Genomic DNA, 14,834 nt, shown 5'->3' with positions numbered 1-14,834 from the left:
GTGGGTGTATGTAAATGCAAAGAATGCAATCTCCTCAATCCAAAAATATCTGGATTTTTTTGTTCTAGATGTTTAGTTCGTGTTTGGATGAAAAAGAATGTTTATTTTTTGTTGTATTTTTAAGGAATGTAGGTGTGAAATGAAATATGGTGACAACTTAGAAAAATATGTCAAAAATAAATAAAAATGTTAATGAAAGTGTTAGGAATTTTTCAGAAATTAATTTGGAATTTTTATGATGTGGACTTCTCCTTGGCTAGAGAGCCAAACTCAGAGTTTGAGGAGGAGGAGGATGCATCAAAGAATTCCACATCACATCCCTCGGAGCCCTTCATTGTGGAGGGGCTCGAAAGATAATATTCAAGTGTGGAACCTCGGCACCAGTCCACCAGTTAATGGCCATCATGCAGATCGTTAGCTGGTTGTTCACATGCAGCTGCCACGCAGCTTATTTCTGGGTATTTTCCTAGATTTTTAATTCAAACACCCAAACCTTTAAAACACTAAAAAAAAAACAAAACAATTAAAAATACAAATTAAACACAAACCAACCTTTAAAATTTTGAAAAAAATACATAAAAATCTAGAAAATTTCCTATTATTTATGCAACCTGTGGCCATATTTTTCTAAACCTGTAAATTTCAGAAAAAACATTTCTGACCATTCTACAATTCTAAAATATTTTAAAAATACCCAAAAATATGAAAAAATTTCATTAAAAATATGGGATTACTCTCCTTGTCATAAGAGACATAAGGGTTCATGTATGAGTCTCCCTCTAGTGGTTTCTCTACAAAGTGCACTAGAGTATTGCTTGGTGGATGGGTCACTATAGGTCCTAGTGGTCTAGGAATTCCTATTGGGTTGATGTTGATCCTTGGATTGGCTAGCTTTGAATCTTTAAGCATGGGTAGAACCAAAGGGGATCCTCTTCCAAAGTTAGGTTGTCTGCCTCTTGGATAGTATGGTTGAGCATAGGGTTGCTGGTATCATAATCGTCTTGGCAATCGACGTAGTGCATAGCATCATGTCCAAATCTTCCGCAATTGGCAAAAGGCCAAGAATTAGGATTGGGACACTTAGATGGTTGATGATTCCCTTCACAATGTACACTCTGCATGTGAGGTTGCACTGGCCATCGCAATGACTCCTTTAGTTTGGTTAGCTCTGTAGATCAACTATTGCTTGGATCTAGTCAACACTCATTGCTTTAACTTGCTCACTAGGGATTGATCGTTCACTAAGTGCTACAGTTCTCTCGACACTTCTAAATGTGTTATTCTCTTACTATGTAACCCTAGAGCTTATCTCTCTTACTAGATCATCCACTTATATAGCCTCATTAAAGATTCTTGTGAATATGTCATCCCTTTGTGCAGGTTCGAGTTACTAAAGGCCTTATAGAGTTCCTCCTTCTAGATCTCATTGATGAATACGATGGATAACGCTCTCTCATTAAGTGGCTCAACTATAGGTATCCTATTGTAGAGACTCCTAACATAAGTGACGTAGTTTCCTATGTCCTCTTTGTCTTTTTGGATGACATTCACCAGCTTAACGGATGAGTTTGTCAGAGTATATTGCCTTTAAGAATCTCTTGATGAAGAGATCCTTTAGATCGTACAAATTATTACATTTGATATTGTTTAGGATGATAAACCAAGTATGTTCCTTGTCTCCTAAGCAAAGATCAAATGCTTATGTCCATTGAGTGGGATTTAGCCTCACACACCTACTCAAAATACTCGATGAAGCAATAGAGATCATTGTTTGCTTGATATTTGTCAAGTTACTTGGCAACAATGGGTATCTTTGGTTGTCTCTTCATATTTGAGGTGACTCCAGCTAGCAATAATGCTACCAAGGCTGCTCCACTTTGCTCGATACTGGTATTGTCTAGTAATAGCTTCGTGAGTAGCTCTCTCAATGTAAGATCAGCTTCTAAGACTCTCTCTCTATTGGCATATCCTCCCATTCTATTTCTACTTGAGATGGCTAGTATCTTATGAACCTTATTGATCTCTCTGTAATATATCAAATATTGAAAATTCATGGGAAATTTTTTTATTCTTCTTCCATCGGTGATGGTTTGTGCTGGAGGGGAGAGGGATTTAGAAAGGCCAGCAAGCTCCTCGTTGGAGCTTGCCTAGCCTCAATGGCCATGCCTCGTGACATGAAGGAGAGGGAGGATCCCCCTCCCTCCCCTATTTAACAAAGGGGGCTGCTACCGTGGGAAGGGGGGAACAGAGGACGATGTCGTATTGCTGAATAGGAGAGAGTAACCACCGCCATAACGCCGTGCTGTGCCGTGCCGCTGCCATAAGGAGGGAGGGCGACCTCATTTCCGTGCTATGGATGAGGACTCAGCTGCCGTGCAGCCAACGGGAGCCGCTACTTTCCTTTTTGCGGTCGACAGACGGCTCTCACACCCCCCCCCCACGTAATCTTCTAGAAGTCAAAAGCTTCCAAAGGGGGGGCCTCCTTAACCCCCCTTCCTATACCTTATTACTCCTCCCCCCCCCCCCCCCCCAACGTAATCTTCTGGAAGTCAGAAGCTTCCAAAGGGGGGGCCTCCTTAACCCCCCTTCCTATACCTTATTACCCCCCCCGGTTTTAATTCCCTTAAGCCCCCTTTCACCCTCGTGCTAAAACCCCTTTCCTTTCACTTTGGAGTCACTCCCCCCAAGAGCACGAAGGCCTTAAGGGTCTTATTACTTTTTCCTCCGTGTATAATCCCTAAAAGACCTATCCCCTTGGATTTGGAATCACCCCCTTCCCGTGGCCTCTTAAAACCACTTCTCGCGTGATTACCCCTTAAGCCTATTCCTTGGCTTCAAAACCTTTCACCCCCCCATGTGTAAACCCCCATAAGCCCCTTTTTCTTCAAGTTTGACCTAAGGGTCCTTAGACCCTTACTTATAACCCTTATAGGTTATTATTTTCCCTTGGAACTCTCCCGCACCTTGTGTTTTTTTCCACACCTTTCTATTCCTGTTTGTGCGAAGTTTACAAAGGCCATTAAGCCATCCCCATGGTTTAATGGGTCTTAGTTTTGTGAAAGATTCTGAAACACTCTTTCGAATTCCCGACTTCAAGGAGGGAGTCTTCAAAAAAAAAAACTGCTTTCGACGGATGGTGCAAGTTATTGCAGAAGAGAGTCACGGTGGAATATCAAAAAGAAGTTGTTAAGCTGTTTCCACGGCGGAAATGCCTCCTAAGAATGTCCAAGGCGCAACCGCGGAAGGGTTGTCTCCTGGCATCCACGTGGATATCTCACCCCAAGCCTAGGTTTTCCTTCCTAATTATTACTTGATATTGCTATAATTCAATCTTGCAAGGTTAATTGTTAGAAATAGGATATATTTTTGTCCTAGATGCTCACGACGAAGGAACTTAGTCGTTAATACTTTTAATGAAACATGCAAAATAAAGAAAGCATAAAAGCATTTCTAGCAAATAGCTTATGCATTGAAATGAATTATAAAATTAGATTATTATCCATTAAAATAGTATACTTCGGTTAAGCCTAGAAGTATAAACTGCATCTCGCACTATTAATCCATATCGCAATGAATCATCATGGAAAGTGCAAAGCATGAAACGATTCTTACGATGCATAAACTCTATGAAATTATCGTTATCAACTGCATAAATTAGCAAGAAAAAGGTTGCTTATTTAGCATGAATTTTGTTCCCAAAGAAAAGGGAAGATTAGTTGAAATTAACCTAGCCTATGCCTGACCTCAAAACCAGTAAGTTAGGGTTAAAAAAATCAATTTACGCATAGTCAACGAATCATATGGAAGTAATCTCAAAATTATCTTCTAGTTAACCAAATTGGCATAAACCTAAAATACCTAAACCGTGGAGTACTCGTTTGTAATTAGTTAAATTCCAAGAATCGCCTATAACTTAAATACTTGCCCAGAATCACTGAATGTAAGGAAAGTGAATTGTTATCGTAAAGTGAACTAGGGTTTGTCCCTGAGAATCTTACAAAGATAAAACTTGGAAACCCTAGGTCTAACAACGTCAGCTTAAAGAACGTGAAATAGATTGTTTCGTAACTCCATAGTTTCATAGTTCAGAGCGACACTTGCACAGAAAGTGCGGAATCATATGATCTTGTGATGGGATCACGAGAGAATGACCAAATTCTTGCAATGAGGTTGGTGGATCCTTACGCAAGTTATCTTGCAAGAGGATGAATACTTTAGTATCCTTCTTGAGTAAGAAAGATTAATTGGACTAAAGACCAATCAATAAACTGAACTAATTGATGAACTTAAGGTTTGACCAAGTCGGGCTAATAGGGTACACCCTAACCCAGGATATAGGGAATCTTGCTAAGTTGCAAGTCATCCCGGATCGAGTGCTGGACGCATTCGAAAGGAAGGATTCATTCCTTAGCAGTTTGCCAACAAAAACGATCAATGGAAATGTTTGTGCTTGCTACCAATTTTTAGAGCACTGTTTGGATTTATTTGATCAATGAATTAAAAGATAAATGGATATCTATACTTCAAGTTGAATGCCTAAAGGGAGAGGCAGCTTCAGTTACCCCCGACTGCCTGCCTGACCTTAACCAAGGGGGTTGTTGACCGCGCCCGGAATGTGGACCAAACTCGCCTCGAGAGGTCTCTCTGTTGAGTGCTAGTTGGAGCACGAGGACGCTTGGGTGCCAAGGGGGGCTCTGGCCGTAAATCCCTTGCCTTCCGGGTCATGCACAAGAGGCTAACGTGACTCAAGATTGGATCTCGAGGCCCGCATACTAGTCTATGGGCGGAAACTTGGATTAGTGATCCTTGTGGATTGCTGGATAGCCTTCGGGCGGATTGTGGATAAGCCTACGGGCTGGACTCTTTGTATTTCAAAGATAAATATGATAACTTGTTAATAAGGAACTTGTCTGATATTGTTTTTCTATGTCAAATGATAAGATTACGTGAAGGAACCAGTGCCTAACGGGCTAATTAAAGAAGCTGGTTGTTACATGTCCAACTAATGTGTTAGATAATTAACTAATTAAAACAACCCGAGGAAAGTGCGGAGGATGGGCCATAGGTCCGTCCTACAGATGGGTGGTCCCGGTTGGCAGGGAACTTTTCTCAAATCGCGATGGACAGCAGGAGGATCATCAAAGAACAGAACAACAAAAGCGTTGACCTAGAGTTATGATTAAACCCGATTTACGTTGTTTTAGGGGAATGGAATGGGACTATGCCTTATAGCAGAGAGGTTGAGCTTTCCCTCCCTCTCGTTTCCCATTCTCCTTGAACCAAGTGCAGCGTGAATCCGCTTCAGACATGGCATTTCTGCGTAAAGTAGTTCGCTTGGGTCTAATGCTAGTTGCCGTTAGGGAATTACCAATAAGGAAAACCCTAATTCAGGTCGATCCTAAGTGGAAACGGCCGGAATACTTCCGATACGTGGCAGATGCGGGAAGCCCTAGATCGCAATACCTCGGAACATTCCATGAGAGTGGCGGGTGAAGCTTTCTAGACATCCTTTCCGATGGACTGCTAAGACGTGTCCTGGATGATACTAGTGGATACGTTACAGTTGGTATCAGAGCCGACCAACAATGGAATTGTTTTTATGAAATCTTAATAAGTTGAAGTAAAGCAAATGTAGTTGTCCAAACATTTCCTTACCTTCAATGCTGTCTTGTAGAATTACGAAGCGTGGAACAAGTTCTTAGTATTTCGAATCATGTTTATGACTGAATGCATTCTCCACATTATCGAAAAGGGTTAAGATGATGAACATCCTAGAGCAGATCTATAATCCATCACCTTTGTACATGGAATGAAGATGGACGAGTGCTTTAGGAATCTACTATATAGCCACCCACCCGTTTGCTTATCTACAAACCAACCTAAAGAGGATCAAGTGGTTGGGAGACCTGAAAGTCGTGAAGCTATTCATTTTTGTGGAAGCTCACGTAAACTCAACTTTACATATTCAAGGTCGGAAGGTTGAGATGAACTCATATGTATATGAGGAAGTAACCCATGTAATCCCTGCCGACAGGATTAAAGTGTTGGGCCTCCATGAGAAGTATGGATTCCAACGGAAAGGATATCCTGAACTTCCAATGACTTACCAATTCCTGAAGATCCATGACCCGAAACCATACTATTATACAGTTCCTGTAGATAAATGTAATGCAATGTTGTTCTCCCCAAACTAAATGTAACAGTTGGCTTATCATTGCAAGAAATGTTGTATTCGAAAGGGCTATGGCCATATAAATACAAATAAAGACTTCTTTTTATCAATGTCTGATTGTGCATAAGAGTTGATAAAAAGTTAAGTAGCTACATTGTTTACGTGATAGCTGAATTAAAGATGTAATATAAATTGATAACGATTATCGTATAAGAAACCTTTATCCATGCACAACCCCAGGTACAAGTTCCTAATTCGCCTCCTACATCAAGTACTGTTGTAATCCAGGAGAAGAAGTTCATTCTCAAGCAAATTAAGCCACCCGAGTTTGACGGGAGAGGTAGGTCCGTCCAAGCAGACGCTGAAATTTGGATTGAATCCATGGAGGATTACTTCGAAGCAGCCGGTGTACTGCACCCGCCAATCAGGCTATGCTCGCCAAGTTAAAGCTCATCGGCGAAGCCAGGCTTTGGTGGAAGCAATGGTGCAGGGATTAAGGGATCATAGAGGGATCCGTTACCTGGGAGAAACTGAAGAAAGCCGTGCAAGGAAGATATTTACAACCTGCTTATTGCATGTAGAAAATGAATGAGTTCTACGAGCTAAAACAGCTGGGGCTCACTCTTGATGCATACTATTCTAAATTTGTCTCACTTCTTAAGTATGCACCGCAGATGGACATGACACAACAGGTGTCCAAATTTTATGCGGGTTTAAATCCACCGGTCAATACTCGTCTCGAATATATGCGTCCATCAGATCTTCAGGACACACTCATTCGAGCGGCGCCTATAATTCAGGAGCTACAGTCTAGACCAAGGGGTAACAAAACTTGGTCTTATAATGACTCGAACAAAGGAGCATTCAGACCTCAAATGAAGAGAGTATAAGGTCATAATCAGGGACAAAGAAAGAAAGCAAGGACTAACAATGTCAACAACTTTGTTTCTACTCAAAGCAATGGCCGAAACCTCCGTTGTTTCCACTGCAACGAACCTGTTCACTTTAAGAGGCAATGTCCCAAGCTTGGTGGAGGACATCGCCAAGTGCCTTTCCAAGGAACAGGCCGTGTTCAAGGAGCCGCTACTCAAGGAAGAGGAAGAACCGCCTGCATTGCCAATAGGCAAATGTGCGAAGAAGAAGATCCGACCATGGAAGCAAAATTTGAAAGGGCGACAGTCCATGCCGCTCTACACAAGAAAGGACCGAATCGCCAGTTCTCGGTGATTCAGACACTGTCAGACTATCAAGGTAAAATTTTCAAGACCTTGATTGATTGTGGCAGTACACATTCCTTTATCTCACCAGCATGTGCAAAAAGATTAGGAATAGCCACAGTAGAAGCACCTACCATGCTTGTGGAATTGGCAAATGGTCGTGAGGTTACTTGTACTAGACAAACTGCTAAGGTGGAATTATTTCTGGGAGGAAAGAAGACTTTGGTCAAACTCAGAGTCATGATTTAGGTATCCATGAGTGTCTACTTGGAATGGATTGGCTTAAGCCTAACGACGCCCACATTCATTGTGGAAAGGGTCAAGTTTCCTTTCGAAACTCTGAAAGGGAATTAGTCACAACCCAAGGTGAGGCTGGAGTACCAAGAATCCAATTGGCCAAAGTATCTCGGATCATAAAAGGAGTCAAGAAAGGATTACCTGTCTACTTGATCAAACTCAAAAAGTTAGATAAAAAACAAGAGTCTAATGAAGGACCTTCTTGGCTAAAGGAATACACGGACGTATTCCCTGAAGAGTTGACGGAACTCCCGCCTCAAAGAGAAGTGGATCATGAGATTAAGCTAGTACCAGGAACTACGCCAATTGCAAAGAGACCTTATAGAATGTCTATACCAGAAGCAATTGAGCTGAAATAACAACTCAACCAACTGCTAGATCAGGGCTACATCCGTCCTAGCAGTTCACTGTGGGGAGCTCCAGTACTATTTCAGAAAAAGAAAGATGGGACACTTCGACTATGTATTGATTACCGAGGATTGTATCAATCAACGGTCAAGAACAAGTACCCTATCCCTAGAATAGATGAACTTCTTAATCATCTTCAGGGTGCAAAGATCTTCTCCAAAATTGATCTCAGGTCAGGTTATTATCAAATAAGGATCAAGGAAGAAGATATTCCAAAGACGGCCTTCAATACAAGATATGGGCACTTTGAGTTCCTAGTTATGTCATTTGGGCTTACGAATGCACCTGCCACCTTCAACAGGTTAATGCAGGATATCTTTAGGCCATATCTTGATGATTTTGTGCTTTTCTTCTTCGACGACACTTTAGTCTATTCTAAACAAGAAGAAGATCATGAACCCCAACTTCAGATTGTCCTTGAGACAATGAGGTCACATAAGTTGCATGCTAAGATGAAGAAGTGTGCATTCTTCAAATGTCAGATTGAATATCTAGGATTCATAGTATCAGCGAAAGGAATCTCAGTGGACCCAGCCAAGGTCAGAGATGTGCTTGAATGGCCAATATCAATATCTGTCAATGAAATACACAGCTTTCTTGGATTGACAGGATGGTATAGGGTCTTCATCAAAAACTATGCTTTGATTGCAGCACCTCTGACGGACTTACTAAAGAAGCAAACAACCATTGCATGGTCAACTCCCGAACAAAATAGCTTTGACAGATTGAAGCAAAGTTTGGTATCAACACCTATTTTAAAACTTCCAGACCTCAATAAAGAGTTTGAGGTAGTAACTGATGCTAGCATACTTGCCTTGGGATGTGTGCTAATGCAGGAAGGTCATCCAGTAGCATATTCTTCAAGGAAATTGAAGAGTCATGAAAAGAATTATGCTACGCATGATCTGGAATTGTTAGCTATCATCCATGCTCTAAAGCTTTGGAGACACTACATGTCGGGTAACAAGTTTACTCTAGTAACTGACCATAAGAGTCTCAAATGGATCTTTACCCAAAACGAGCTCAACATGAGGCAATGCTGGTGGATTGAAGTCTTAGAGGAATATGACCTTAAAATCAAGTACCGACCAGGAAAAGAGAATGTAGTTGCTGATGCACTCAGTCGCAAGGCATTCCTTAATTCTCTAATCCTGCAAAATCCATCAACAGCTAGATCTGTAGCTACAAAAGTATCTATGTCAAACAATCCGATACTTGAGTTAGGTAGAGAGGATGCATGCCATGATCCGGCCTACCAAACAATGCTAAGGGAGATCTCTATCAAGGATCGGAACCAAAAGTTGCAAGCTAAGTATCATGAATTTTCTATCAATAATGGACTTGTCTACTACAGAACGAGGCTTGTATACCAACAAGCCAACCACTTAAGCAGAAGATATTATGGGAAGCTCATGATTCCCCTTTTTCAGGACATCTTGGCAATGCCAAAACTCTCAATACAGTCAGGAGGAGCTACCATTGGGAGAGGCTTAAAGGTGACGTTCTCAAATATGTCACCAAGTGTTTGTCTTGTCAACGTATCAAAGCGAACATGTCATGATGCCAGGGAAATTGCAACTGCTTGACATTCCCCAAATGAAATTGGAATTCATCAATATGGATTTTATTGTAGGCCTACCCCAAGTCTAGGGAGGATACAACTCCATCACGGTTGTGGTTGACATGCTTACTAAGGTTGCACACCTTATTCCAGTAAAGACAAACTATAAAGCCTCAGACATTGCAAGATTGTTTATCAAGGAGATATTCAAGCTACATGGTTTACCTAGAAGAATCATTAGTGATCGTGACTCTCTCTTCACATCACACTTCTTGAGAGCTATCTTTGAAGCTATTGGGACTCAACTCTGTTTTAGCACCGCTTACCATTCCCAAATGGATGGCCAAACAGAGCGAGTAAATCAAGTCATCGAGGATATCCTTAGGGCATACTGATGTCGTGAGCCGAAGAGGTGGATTCAATACTTGCCTTTGGTTGAATTTGCCTACAATGCTTCTTACCAACAAAGCATTCAGATGACCCCTTTTCAAGCATTGTATGGTCATAATTGTCGAAGTCCCCTAAACTTCTCAAATAAACCTTAAGGGTTGAAGCTTCAAGGAAGATGTTGGAAGAGATGGATGACCAAATAAAGTCAATAAGACAGGATATCCAAGCTATCAAGGATAGACAGAAGGTATATGTGGATTTGAAATGTCAAGATAGAATCTTCGAAGAAGGAGACATGGTCTTCATTCGCGTACGCCCTAAAAAGAGTTCCCTATCCTTAGCAGATTGCAAGAAGCTAAGTCCAAGGTATTGTGGACCATACAAGATCCTCAAATGCCTAGGGCCTAATGCTTATAAATTGCAACTTCCTAAGAACCTAAAGGTTCACAATGTATTCCATATCACCCTATTGAAGAAATATGTACCTAATCCTAACCATGTACCTGATAATCAACAAGTTGTAATGCCTAGTCAAGGAGTCCTTGAACTAAGGCTTGATAGGATCTTAGATGTTAGGGAGAGACAATTAAGATCCAGAACCCTGAGAGAATGCATCGTCCAGTGGAAAGATTATCCCGAAGAGGATGCCACTTGGATAGATGAAGGCACACTCAACCATCAATATCCCTAGTTTATCTTGAGATGAGGACATCTCGATTCCTCTAAGGGGGAGAGAATGTAGTATATCAAATATTGAAAATTCATGGGAAAATTTTTTATTCTTCTTTCGTCGGCGACGGCTTGTGTTGGAGGGGGAGAGGGATTTAGAAAGGCCAGCAAGCTCCTCACAGGAGCTTGCCTAGCCTCAATGGCCATGCCTCGTGACATGAAGGAGAGGGAGGATCCCCCTCCCTCCCCTATTTAGTAGAGGGGGACTGCTTCATGGGAAGGGGGGAATGGAGGACACCGTCGTGCTGTTGAAAAGGAGAGAGTAATCGCCGCCATAACGCCGTGCCGTGCCGCTGCCGTAAGGAGGGAGGGCCGCCTCATTTCCATGTTGTGGACGAGGACTGGGCTGCCGTGCAGCCAACGGGAGTCGCTGCCTTCCTTTTCGCCATCCACAGACGGCTCTCACACCCCCCCACCTAATCTTCCGGAAGTTAGAACCTTCCAAAGGGGGGGCCTCCTTAACCCCCCTTCCTATACCTTATTACCCCCCTTCCCCCCCCATGTAATCTTCTGGAAGTCAGAAGCTTCCAAAGGGGGGGCCTCCTTAACCCCCCTTCATATACCTTATGACCCCCCCCACCCCCGATTTTAATTCCCTTAATCCCCCTTTCACCCTCGTGCTAAAACCCCTTTCCTTTCACTTTGGAGTCACTCCCCCCAAGAGCACAAAGGCCTTAAGGGTCTTATTACTTTTCCCCCCGTGTATAATCCCTAAAAGACCTATCCCCTTGGATTTGGAATCACCCCCTTCTCATGGCCTCTTAAAACCACTTTTCCCGTGATTACCCCTTAAGCCTTTTCCTTGGCTTCAAAACCTTTCACCCCCACCCCACCCCCCCATGTGTAAACCCCCAAAAGCCCCTTTTTCTCCAAGTTTGACGTAAGGGTCCTTAGACCCTTATTTATAACCTTTACAAGTTATTATTTTCCCTTGGAGCTCTCCCACACCTTGTGTTTTTTTCCACACCTTTCTATTCCCATTTGTGCAAAGTTTACAAAGGCCATTAAGCTGTCCCCATGGTTTAATGGGTCTTAGTCGTGAAATATTCTGAAACACTCTTTTGAATTCCTGACTTCAAGGAGGGATTCTTTCAAAAAAAAATTCTTTTGACGGATGGTGCAAGTTATTGCGGAAGAGAGTCATAGTGGAATATCAAAAAGAAGTTGTTAAGGTGTTTCCACGGCGGAAATACCTCCTAAGAAAGTCCAAGGCGCAATCACGGGAGGGTCGTCTCCCGACATCCACATGGATATCTCACCCCAAGCCCAAGTTTTCCTTTCTAATTATTATTTGATATTGTTATAATTCAATCTTGCAAGATAAATTGTTAGAAATAGGATACATTTTTGTCCTAGATGCTCACAACGAAGGAACTTAGTCGTTAATACTTTTAATGAATAATGCAAAATAAAGAAAGCATAAAAGCGTTTCTAGCAAATAGCTTATGCATTGAAATGAATTTTAAGATTAGATTATTATCCATTAAAATAGTATACTTCGGTTAAGACTAGAAGTATAAATTGCATCTCGCACTATTAACCCATATCGCAATGAATCATCATGGAAAGTACAAAGCATGAAACGATTCTTACGATGCATAAACTCTATGAAATTATCGTTGTCAACTGCATAAATTAGCAAGAAAAAGTTTGCTTATTTAGCATGAATTTTGTTCGCAAAGAAAAGGGAAGATTAGTTGAAATTAATCTAACCTATGCCTGACCTCAAAACCGATAAGTTAGGGTTTAAAAAATCAATTTACGCATAGTCAACGAATCATGTGGAAGTAATCTTGAAATTATCTTCTAGAGTTAACCAAATTGGCATAAACCTAAAACACCTAAACCACGGAGTACTCGTTTGTAATGAGTTAATTCCAAGAAACGCCTATATCTTAAATACTTGCCCACAATCACTGAATGTAAGGATAGTGAATTGTAATCATAAAGTGAACTAGGGTTTGTCCCTGAGAATCTTATAAAGACGAAACTTGGAAACCCTAGGTCAAACGATGTCAGCTTAAAGAACCTGAAACAGATTGTTTCATGACTCCATAGTTTCATAGTTCAAAGCGAGACTTGCATAGCAAGTGCGGAATCATATGATCTTGTGATGGGATCACAAGAGAATGACCAAATTCTCGCAATTAGGTTGGCAGATCCTTACACAAGTTATCTTGCAAGAGGATGAATACTTTAGTATCCTTCTTGAGTAAGGAAGATTAATTGGACTAAAGACCAGTCGATAAACTAAAATAACTAATGAACTTAAGGTTTCACCAAGTCGGGCTAATAGGGTACGCCCTAACCCAAGATATAGGGAATCTTGCCAAGTTGCAAGTCATCCCGGAACGAGTGCTGGACGCATTCGAAAGGAAGGATTCATTCCTTAGCAGTTTGCCAACAAAAATGATCAATGGAAATGTTTGTGCTTGCTACCAATTTTTAGAGCACTGTTTGGCTTTGTTTGATCAATGAATTAAAAGATAAATGGATATCTATACTTCAAGTTGAAGGCCTAAAGGGAGAGGCAACTTCAGTTACCCCCGATTGCCTGCCTAACCCTAACCAAGGGGGTTGTTGACCGCACCGGGAACGTGGACCGAACCTGCCGCAAGAGGTCTCTCCGTTGAGCGTTACTTGGAGCAGGAGGACGCTTGGGTGCCAGGGGGGCTCTGGCCGTAAATCCATCGCCTTTTGGGTCCTACACAAGAGGCTAACGTGACTCGGGATTGGATCTTAAGGCTCGCATACTAGTCTATGGGCGGAAACTTGGATTAGTGATCCCTATGGATTGCTGGATAGCCTTCGGGCGGATTGTGGATAAGCCTATGGGCTGGACTCTTTGTATTTCAAAGATAAATATGATAACCTGTTAATAAGGAACTTGTCTAATATTTTTTTTCTATGTCAAGTGATAAGATTACGTGAAAGAACTAGTGCCTAACGGGTTAATTAAAGAAGCTGGTTGTTACATGTCCAACTAATGTGTTAGATAATTAACTAATTAAAACAACCCAAGGAAAGTGCGGAGGATGGGCCATAGGTGCGTCCTACGGATGGGTGGTCCCGGTTGGCCAGGAACTTTTCTCAAATTGCGATTGACAGCAGGAGGATCGTCAAAGAACACGAACAACAAAAGCGTTGACCTAGAGTTATGATTAAACCCAATTTACGTTGTTTTAGGGGAATGGAATGGGACTATGCCTTATGGGCAAAGAGGTTGAGCTTTCCCTCCCTCTCGTTTTTCATTCTCCTTGAACCAAGTGCAGCATGAATCCGCTTCAGACCTGGTGTTTTTGTGTAACGTAGTTCACTTGGGTCTGACGCTAGTTGCCATTAGGAAATGACCAATAAGGAAAACCCTAATTCAGGTCGATCCTAAGTGGGAACGGCCAGAATACTTCCGCTACGTGGCAGATGCAGGAAGCCCTAGATTGCAAAACCCCGTAACATTCCATGGGAGTGCCGGGCAGAGCTTTCTAGACATCCTTTCTGATGGACTGCTAAGACGTGTCCTGGATTATACTAGTGGACATGTTACACTCTCTCTCCTCACATGACCTCTAAGCATGCTACTCCTGGTTATAGCTTGCTATGTGCTACAGTGTGATCCTTCCAGGACTCCTCTCATTCTCAAGATCGACTACGATATTAGTTGTAGGGCTTTCATGATGTGTTATCCTTGTTTGTTGGTCATATTGTGTGATAAGTCACCAGATATCATCCGAGTACCCCTACTACATTAAGGTCAAGGTCAAGGCCGAGGTCATTCTCATTCGATTTGGTACCTACCATGGTGGTTGTCTCTTGAACCACTAGTATTTCTATGAGGTTGATTGTGCCTCTGCCGCTAATCTTGGTTAGTCCTTCCTTCCCTCAATAGTCTTATGGTTCTATCTTCCCAAGATCCTGTCTTTGGTGTCTTGGGTCACTCGTGTGTTTTTCGGGGCTGCATTGCTACTAGTGCGTTCATTTCTCAGCTTAATCCCCTTTAGTATATTCCTTGTTAATCCAATTAATCTATAAGTATATACACATACTTTCCATTATATGATGG

This window comes from Lygodium microphyllum, chromosome 8 (assembly GCF_053477565.2).
Source record: "Lygodium microphyllum isolate KBCC chromosome 8, Lygodium_microphyllum_v1.1.10, whole genome shotgun sequence".
In the NCBI taxonomy this organism is placed as follows: Eukaryota; Viridiplantae; Streptophyta; class Polypodiopsida; order Schizaeales; family Lygodiaceae; genus Lygodium; species Lygodium microphyllum.
This window is presented reverse-complemented; position numbering follows the sequence as displayed.